The sequence below is a fragment of the Taudactylus pleione genome, unplaced genomic scaffold (assembly GCF_031769625.1).
Source record: "Taudactylus pleione unplaced genomic scaffold, aTauple2 ptg000373l, whole genome shotgun sequence".
Lineage (NCBI taxonomy): Eukaryota > Metazoa > Chordata > Amphibia > Anura > Myobatrachidae > Taudactylus > Taudactylus pleione.
In genome coordinates, this window is record NW_028284774.1 from 2793142 (window position 1) to 2802163 (window position 9022).

Here is a 9022-nt window from a genome sequence, read left to right on the forward strand (position 1 = left end):
GGCTCAGCATGTTTCCAGATGATGGATGACCCTGCACTGAACGTCTGCTCGTTCAGTGCAGGCACATCACACGACTGACAAACGACTGCACGATTACAATGTCATAATCGTGCAGTCGTTTTCAGATCTTGTAGTGGATGCCCCCCATTAGGAGTTGGTATCTTATCTCCATCCACTTTATCTCCATCCAAGGCTTAGTAAATAGACCCAGTTTTAATGCACAATTTAATTTGTGGCTGATTCTATTTAACCAGCAGCATGACCTGCTAATTAAAGGAGGAGAAGGAATTAAAAATAATATGATTGTGTATAGCAGGGCATCCACTATCATACTTGCCTACCCTCCCGATTTGGTCGGGAGCCTCCCGAAAATCGGGTGCCGCTCCGACCTCCCGGGAAGGCAGGCAATTCTCCCGGCCCCGACGATGTGTCCGGACCCCCCCATGCTTTTAAGTAGAAACCCCGGCAGCAGGGGGGCCGGTGACGCAATTCGCGCTGAATCGCGTCATCGTGGCTCCGCCCCCGGCTGCACAATGCCATTAATTACGGCATTGTGAAGAGGGGGCGGAGCCATGATGACGCGTTCACGCGGTCACGCCCCCATGCTCCGCCCCCAACACCACGTCATGTGCCGGGCCCCACCCCCTTTGGCCGCGTCACGCTCCCAGCCCTGTAAGTCCGACAGCTCCCTCCCGGAAGGAGGGGGCTAAATGTCGGCATGCATGATCCACTATACAATTATCTGTCAGATATCTGTCCAATCTGGCTGGTTGGAATGAAAACCTGGTAATGTATGGGAGCAAATGACAATCTTCCATTTGCTCACAAACACTGTAAAATAGCCAAAAATGGTTGTTCAGACAAATTTGTTAAAACACACAAATTTAACATTTTTTTTTTGTCCTTTTTTCAGTGTTTAAAACCATATGATCGACTGTCATTTGCTCTCATACATTACCAGGTTTTCATTCCAACCAGCCAGATTGGACAGATATCTGACACAAACTTGTATAATGGATGCCCAGCTTAATACCCCTTTTACATCGGACCTAAAACCTGGGTTATTGCAGGGTTAACCCGGGTAGCTCCTTGGTGTAAAAGGGTCGAGTGACCTGGCAATCCAACCCAGGTAACTTGCAAGGTATAACACTGGAGTAACCCGTGAAACCCTGCAGTGTGAACGACGCGCTCTGCGTCACGATGACCTGGAGCACGCCGCATGCCCGCCAATTGGTCCGGCTTCCGTGGCGCTTGAAGATGACGTAAGCTCCAAGTGTCCACTTCAACTCCAGAAAAGCCGGGTCTAGGCAGATACGGCTCCAGTGTGAACAGCGCCGACTAGGGAATATCCTGGGTCTGCACTGGCTAAATTCCGGGTCTGATCCGGATTGGAACCATGTTCAAACTCCATGTCAGACCCGGAATTTAGGTGTAAAAGTGGGATAAGTGTACACACGATTGTATATGTGTTCATTATTATACTAGCTTTAGAAAATATTCCCCTGATAGTAGTATGAAGTAATGGCAGCCAGAACAGAACATACTGTAATTGTGCACTGGAGAAAAGAACTCTTAGCATATCTAGTTATTGGAGTATTATTATAGTCGTGTAGACATTGCATGGACATATATGGCTTATCTTGGTCTCTTTATTTGTAAATTAATGAGCTCAATCCTCTTAGTTTCAGCTTTCAGGTGCCAGCAATATAAATCCCTTTACAAATGAGAATTGATCAGAGCCTTTTAACAACCCAACTTTCCTGGAAGAAACAGCTCATTGAAAGGATGTAAACTCTGTACAAATAAACTGACCTATTAAGTCTGACTTTATTAAAGTTAAGGGATGCATTTCTGATAATCAAATTAGGTGAGAAAGCAGACCACTGTTATTCCTGAAACCAGAACCTCTCACTGGGATACGGGAACCCTAAACCGAAGCTAATTAACCAGGGGATCTATAATAGGTATGAGAAGGTTGCATTGTATGCTCAGGGAAGGTAAAAAACAAACATTATTGAGGTTTTTCAGATTCCAGCAAATACATGGAATAAAATATCAGTCGGTCATATTGTATTGTATTGTATTGTATTTATTGTTGTCATCAGCAAAACAAGTTTGACAGACGAAATTACATTGCACTTTTTTAAAACAGTGAATAGCAATCCATGGTAAAGGTTATCACAAACAATTTCACAAAAATAATAAAATTAAAATTAACTAAAGAGATACAATCATAGCATTCAACATGCGCACAGCAGATGGAAGAAAACTAACCCTCAAGCGACTCGTACGTGCCCGAAGTACTCTAAACCGCTTTAAAGATGGGAGCTTATCAAAAAATTCATGAAATGGATGGCTTGGATCCGATATGATACCTTTGGTTCTCTTTAGAACCCTAAGCCCATAAACATCATGAATAGTTGGCAACTGCACGCCAATGATTTTGCTGGCGGTCCTAACAACCCGTTCCAGTGCACTTCTTTCACTCGCTGTGCAGTTGCCATACCAGATAATGATACCAAACGTCAGAATGCTCTCAATTGAGCATCTGTAAAAGTTTAGCATAGTTACTTTGCTAACTCCCGAGGCCCTCAAACGTCTTAGGAAAAACAAACGCTGTTGCGCCTTTTTAATTAGGGACAGTGTATTTAAAGACCATGTCAAATCTGCCGCAACCTGGATACCCAGAAATTTAAAAGACTCAACTATATCAACATCCTGGTTGTTAATAGACACTGGCAATTTCTGCTCTAAACATCTCCTACGAAAATCAATTACCAGTTCTTTTGTCTTGTCACCATTTAGGAGCAAGTGATTATCACCACTCCAAGAAACCAAATTTTTGATCTCTTTCCTATAATGGGACTCATCATTCCTGCTAATTAACCCAACGACTGCAATATCATCAGCAAATTTGATGATTTTCACAGAATCAGAAGTCGACACGCAGTCGTGGGTAAATAGCGAGTATAATAGGGGGCTGAGAACACAACCCTGGGGAACACCAGTCTTAATCAACACTTCCCCCGACACAGCACCTCCAATTCTAACTACTTGTGGTCTATCAGTTCAAAAGTTTAAAACCCAGTTACAAATAGACCCACTTAACCCCAAGTCAAACAACTTAGATGTTAGTGAGATGGGAATAACCGTATTAAAAGCAGAACTAAAATCAACAAAGAGTATCCGAACATAAGAATCCCTCACTTCCAAATGAGCTAAAATAGAGTGAAGTGCTGTAAGTACCACATCATCAGTGCAACGATTTTTCCTATATGCAAACTGAAAAGGATCAAAATCTACTGGGAAAAAAGATTGAATATGTCCTAATACCAGCCTTTCAAAGCATTTCATTATCAATGAAGTTAGTGCAATTGGGCGATAATCATTAAGGCATTTTACTACCCCCTTTTTTGGAACTGGAACAATATTTGCCTTCTTAAAACATCTCGGCACTACACAATTAAAAAGGGACAAATTAAATAAGACCGTTAATATCCAACTTAACTGGTCTGCACACCCCTTGAGGACTTTACCGCTAATCCCATCCGGGCCGGCTGATTTACACAAATCAACCCGACGTAGACATTTAATCACATCATACTCCTCCAACATAAGAGGAGACTCCCCCACCCGGGGAATTTGGGGCGTAACAGAAAAACTATTCTCTTGATCAAACCTAGAGTAGAACAGGTTCAAATCTTCAGCTAATAGATTATTGTCATTGCTAATCACCTCCTTTTTTATTTTACAACCAGTAATATCCTGGATCATCTGCCACAGGCTTCTCGGATTCCTGTTATCATGACTTCTAGCTTCAATCTTTGCGGAGTAACTAATTTTAGCCCTCCTAATACCTTTCTGCAATTCACACCTGGAAGATTTCAACATTTCTAAATCACCAGATTTAAACGCTCTATCACGAGCCTTGAGTAGAGATCGAACTTCCCCGTTCAACCAAGGCTTCACGTTGGGAAATATTTTAATACTCTTTGTTACTGTAACACTATCCGTACAGCAACCGATGTAACCTAATATCAATGATGCTAGAGAGTCAATATCTATATCGCCATTTACCCTACTCTCATCAATAAACAAATCCCAGTTTGTGAATTCCAACATATCCTGTAATCTAGTCAGTGCGTCCTCCGGCCATATAGTTACCAGACGTCTGACCGGTCGCACTCTCCTAACTAATGACCTGTAAACAGGTATGAGAAACAGGGACATATGATCGGATCTGCCAATATGGGGGCAAACAACAGTTTCATAAGCTGACTTGAGGTTTGTATACACCTGGTCCAAGGTACGCATGCCCCTAGTTGGAGCCGATACATTTTTATATAACTTAGGCAATACTTTCCTCAGGTCAGCTTGATTGAAATCACCTGCTATAATGAAAACTGCCTCAACATACACAGATTGTAATTTCGCAATTTCCTCGTAAAGAATTCCCAGGGCAATTGTCACATTAGCCTGAGGGGGAATATAAACGGCAATGATAATTGCCACCGAAACTTCTCTGGGCAAATAAAAGGGTCTACATTTGACAGACAGATATTCAATATCCACTGAGCAATGATTACCAATACAGATAGCATCAATACACCAGGTACGCAGGACATACAAACACAGCCCCCCACCCCTACTTTTCCCTGATGAAGAAGTTCTGTCTGCTCTGAACAGAATCCTGTTTCCAAAAGAGACCGCAGTATCCAGAACTAAGTCATTTAGCCAAGTCTCGGTAAAAATTAATACAGAGCAGGACTCCAGATGCTTCATGTATGAAAGAACTGCATGTAATTCATCCAGTTTACTAGTCAGGGACTGAACATTTGCTAGAAATAAGCTAGGCAAAGGGGGTTTGATAAAACATAAATTGAGCCTGGCTCTAGTACCAGCTCGTTTACCCCTTTTTTGCCTCCTCTCCCTCCTCCGATGCCTCTTCCAACCCTGCCTGCGTCTCCAGGGATAACCGAGTCTCCAGAAATGCCCCCCTCCAGAGCGCTGCCCACCCCCATAATCTCTACTTCCATTGCCGTGCACATGGCTCTTCTCACAACTCCAGTCTCCAGACCAGCCACCACTCACCACCCCAGCTGCGACAGACCCATCCAGGGCCGCCACGCTTGCAGGCACAGTAACTCCAGGGGCAGCAGACACACAAGCTCCAGAAGCGGCAGCAATCCCAGCCACCCCCGCTCCACCCACAATGCCTGTGGCTGAGGGGTTACCCGGGGCTGTACCTCCCTCAGAGACCTGCACAGCCTCTGCGCCGGACCCAACAGCTCCTGCAAGCGGCTCCACTCCACCAGCTCCGGAACCTGCCACTCCACTCCAAACTCCAGTCATGCGGAGACCAAGGAGCACCTCGCGGGGGTATGTGATCCCACACCAGCCGCCGTCACCACACAGGACTCCGACAAGCAGGAACAGGAACAACCACACCACATCCGGAGCGCGCAACACACGGACACCCGGACCATAGGAATCGCCATCACCGGCACCAACGGTAAGTGCAGCCGCAGCGTATACACGCGCCGCCATTTCCAGGCACAGCAGGGATCTGGCAAGAGTCCACGAAAGACCTACAGCTCCTGGTATTCCCAGGTGGTCTCCCATCCAAGTACTAACCAGGCCCAACACTGCATAGCTTCCAAGATCAGACGAGATTGGGCATGTCCACTGTGGTTTGGCTGTGTCCTTTAAACTTATTGTTTTATTGTTCTTACATATATCTACTACTCTGGTATATTTACTAAGTGGAGATGTTGCTCATAGCAACCAGATTCTAGCTATTATCTTCTAGAAGGTGCTAATTACATATTAAGTAGAATCTTATCGGTTGCTATGGGCAACAATTCCACTTCTAAAAACTCTCACTTTAGTAAATATACCCCTTACAGTTAAATACTAGTTATCAATATTCTTAAGAACCCCACAAACAGCACTGTTCCAGAATTACATTTGGGATATGCAATGAAGAGTATTTCATGTTCTTTTGTTCATTATTACTCATTACAGTTTTCCTGGTCCCTTGTAATATCATGTCCACACGAGTGACCATTGTTTATTAATAACAGTAATTTCTTCAGTAATAGTGGATAATTTTAGTATTATCATATGTAATTCTGAAACCTTGGATTAGTTCCGAATCCACCTGTGCTCAGATCTCCTAGTTTTCCATGATTTCCCTGTAAACCAAACCCTTGTAATATCAGTCAAGCTGTGCAACCTTTCTAACATTATGTGTACCGATTCCTTGTTCTGTGTTCATGCATCTGACTTCTGCCCCCTTACCCTGACTACAAATGATGTCAGTCTCTATACATACGTTATAGCATTGCAGCATAAGTATAATGTGAAAGATTCCACACATCATCCACAAAAATCAAATGCCAATCAACCTATATCATGACTGTTCCTTATACCCATTTTACACCAGAGCTATAACCTGGGTTATTGCACGGGTTGCTTCTAGGTGTAAAAGGAGCTAGGGTTGGATTCCCGGGTTGAGTGACCCAACAATCTAACCCAGGTAACTTGCAGGGTTTAACACTGGAACGACCCGTGAAACCCTGCAATGTAAATGGGTACCCTGTTTACAGCATGGGGACTTCCGGGTTTCTTGGCGCTTGGAGATGATGTCATCTCCAAGCACAGGATGAAGTGTTCCACTGCACCCGTGTGCAGTGTGAACGGCGCCGATCGAGGAATAATCTGGATTGGCGCCGCAGTAAAAAAGGGGTCTGTTCTGGATCTGACCTGTTTTGGAACTGTGGGCCTGATTCAGAGCCGGTCGCTCTGACCAGAGCGCTCGCTCTGAATCAGGGTCCTCCTCCCTCAACTTGGAGCGGCCTCATGGACGCTCGCATAGCTGTGGGTTACCACCCACAGCTATCCCACAACTATAGCGAGCGTCCATGATGATGGTCGCGATGGTCAAGACCATCGCGACCATCGGGCTTGCGACGGGCCTGCGGTAGGGTCTCGGTGACCGCAAGCCCTGGAGTGATTTTGGCTCTATCAGAGCCAAAATCACTCCCACTGACATCACTAGTGATGTCAGTGGGGCCGGCGGACTCAGTGACAGTCATGCCCCCGACACGCCCACCAAAGGGGGCGTGCTGTCACTCACCATCGACAGCACGCCCCCTTTGGTGCGAGACCCATAACGACGGCTTGGCCGTCGTTATTCGGATCTCGTGCATGCGCACGACGGAGCTCCCTCCGTCGTGCGCATGTGCAATTCGGCACCATCGACCCGCTTGCGAGCGTCCCGCGCTTGCGAGCGGGTCTGAATGACCCCCAGTGTTCCAAATCTGGGGTCAGACACAGGTCATGGTAGGACACACTCATTTTAAATTCTGAGAATCTTAACTGTTCAGTGAAGACCAGGATTGTTGAGAGGCACTAATGAAAGGCATATCATGCCTTAGCGAGTTTCTTCTTGCACTTCACATTCTGAGTATTGTTTGTATGTAAATGGTCCTTAAAAGGTAAATTCACAGTCTAGGGATGTGCAGGCTCGGTTCTACTCGGTTCCGTTCGTTTTTTTTTACCGAATCTTATTGGGTTTCAGCTGTCACGAGTTTTGGATAGCCAATAAGGTTCGGTAAAAAAAACCGAACGGAACCGAGTAGAACCGAGCCTGCACATATATAATTCACACCTATAAATTTACCATTTGATTTCATACATGTTGAGACCATGAAAAGTGAATCAAATGATTTTCAGTGTGGTTGTTACCCAATTACATCTAAATGTGTGTTATCTGGGCATACTTTATTTGGGAATGCAACATGCTACATTTCTTATGCACATGCATCTTTTTACCAACTGTATGGATTGCCATGGTAGCAAGAGGCACCAGCTGATCCAAAAAAGTCCATAATGTTTCCTTAAATGAAAATGTCAAGAGCAGCAAATGCAATTCTTATCATTTGCACTGGAACAGCATGTGATATATTATGTATTATTATTACTTTAACTGGTTATACAAAGGCACCACAGTGTTGCTGTTACACATAGGGGTCGGGCGGTGTCATTTCACTGCCCTCCCTGGTTGCTTCTGGCATTCCTGAGACTTGAGCTGACAATGCTGCTGCACGCCTGGCATTTACCCTCCTATGAGTTCCCACAGCGGTGGAGTATGGGCACTGCCATCTTGGATTTGTCCACATGACTACTAACTGCCGACTGGATTCCAGCAGCTGCGCTCACATGACATGCTTAGCCAATAGGTGCTGAGAGCACCCTATTTAAATCATTATCTGTGTCCAGCTCATTGCCAAAACTATTCTCTTCTCCCAGAGAACAGTCTGCTGGCTTCTGCTGCAGTGGTTTCCAGCTCTGTTCCAGTATATGCATCTAACTTAGCTTCCAGTATCCTGCTCTTACAAAGTGCATCTGTATTTCACTCAGAGCCGGACGCTCTGATCAGACCGCTCGCTCTTAATCAGGGCCCTCCTACATGAAAATGGAGCGGCCTTTTGGACGCTCGCATAGCTGTGGGTGACCACCCACAGCTATAGCGAGCGTCTATGATAACGGTCGCGATGGTCAAGACCATCGTGACCATTGGGCTTGCGACGGAGACCCTGCAGTAGGGTCTCGCTGCCGCAAGCCCTGGAGTGATTTTGGCTCTATCAGAGCCAAAATCACTCCCACTGACATCACTGTCAGTGGGGCCGGCTTCAGACGGTAGGCGTTCCCATGGGAACGCCTCCGTCTGGCAGCAACGCCCCCGGCACGCCCATCAAAGGGGGCGTGCTGTCAATCACCATCGACAGCATGCCCCCTTTGGTGCAAGACCCGGAGCGACGGCTACCCCGTCGCTAGCCGGGTCTCGCGCATGCGCATGACGGAGCTCCCTCCGTCGTGCGCATGCGCAGTAGGGCACCATCGACCTGCTTGCGAGCGTCCTGCGCTCGCGAGCAGGTCTGAATCAGGCCCTCAGTTTCCAGTATCCTGCGCTTACAAAGTGCATCTGTATCTTACTCAGCTTTCTGTATCCTGCGCT

General features: G+C 45.9%; 1 pseudogene; it reads right to left on the reverse strand.

The window, feature by feature from the left end:
* Positions 1–5585: 5585 nt before the first annotated feature.
* Positions 5586–5704, reverse strand: LOC148508216 (5S ribosomal RNA; annotated as a pseudogene).
* Positions 5705–9022: the final 3318 nt, after the last annotated feature.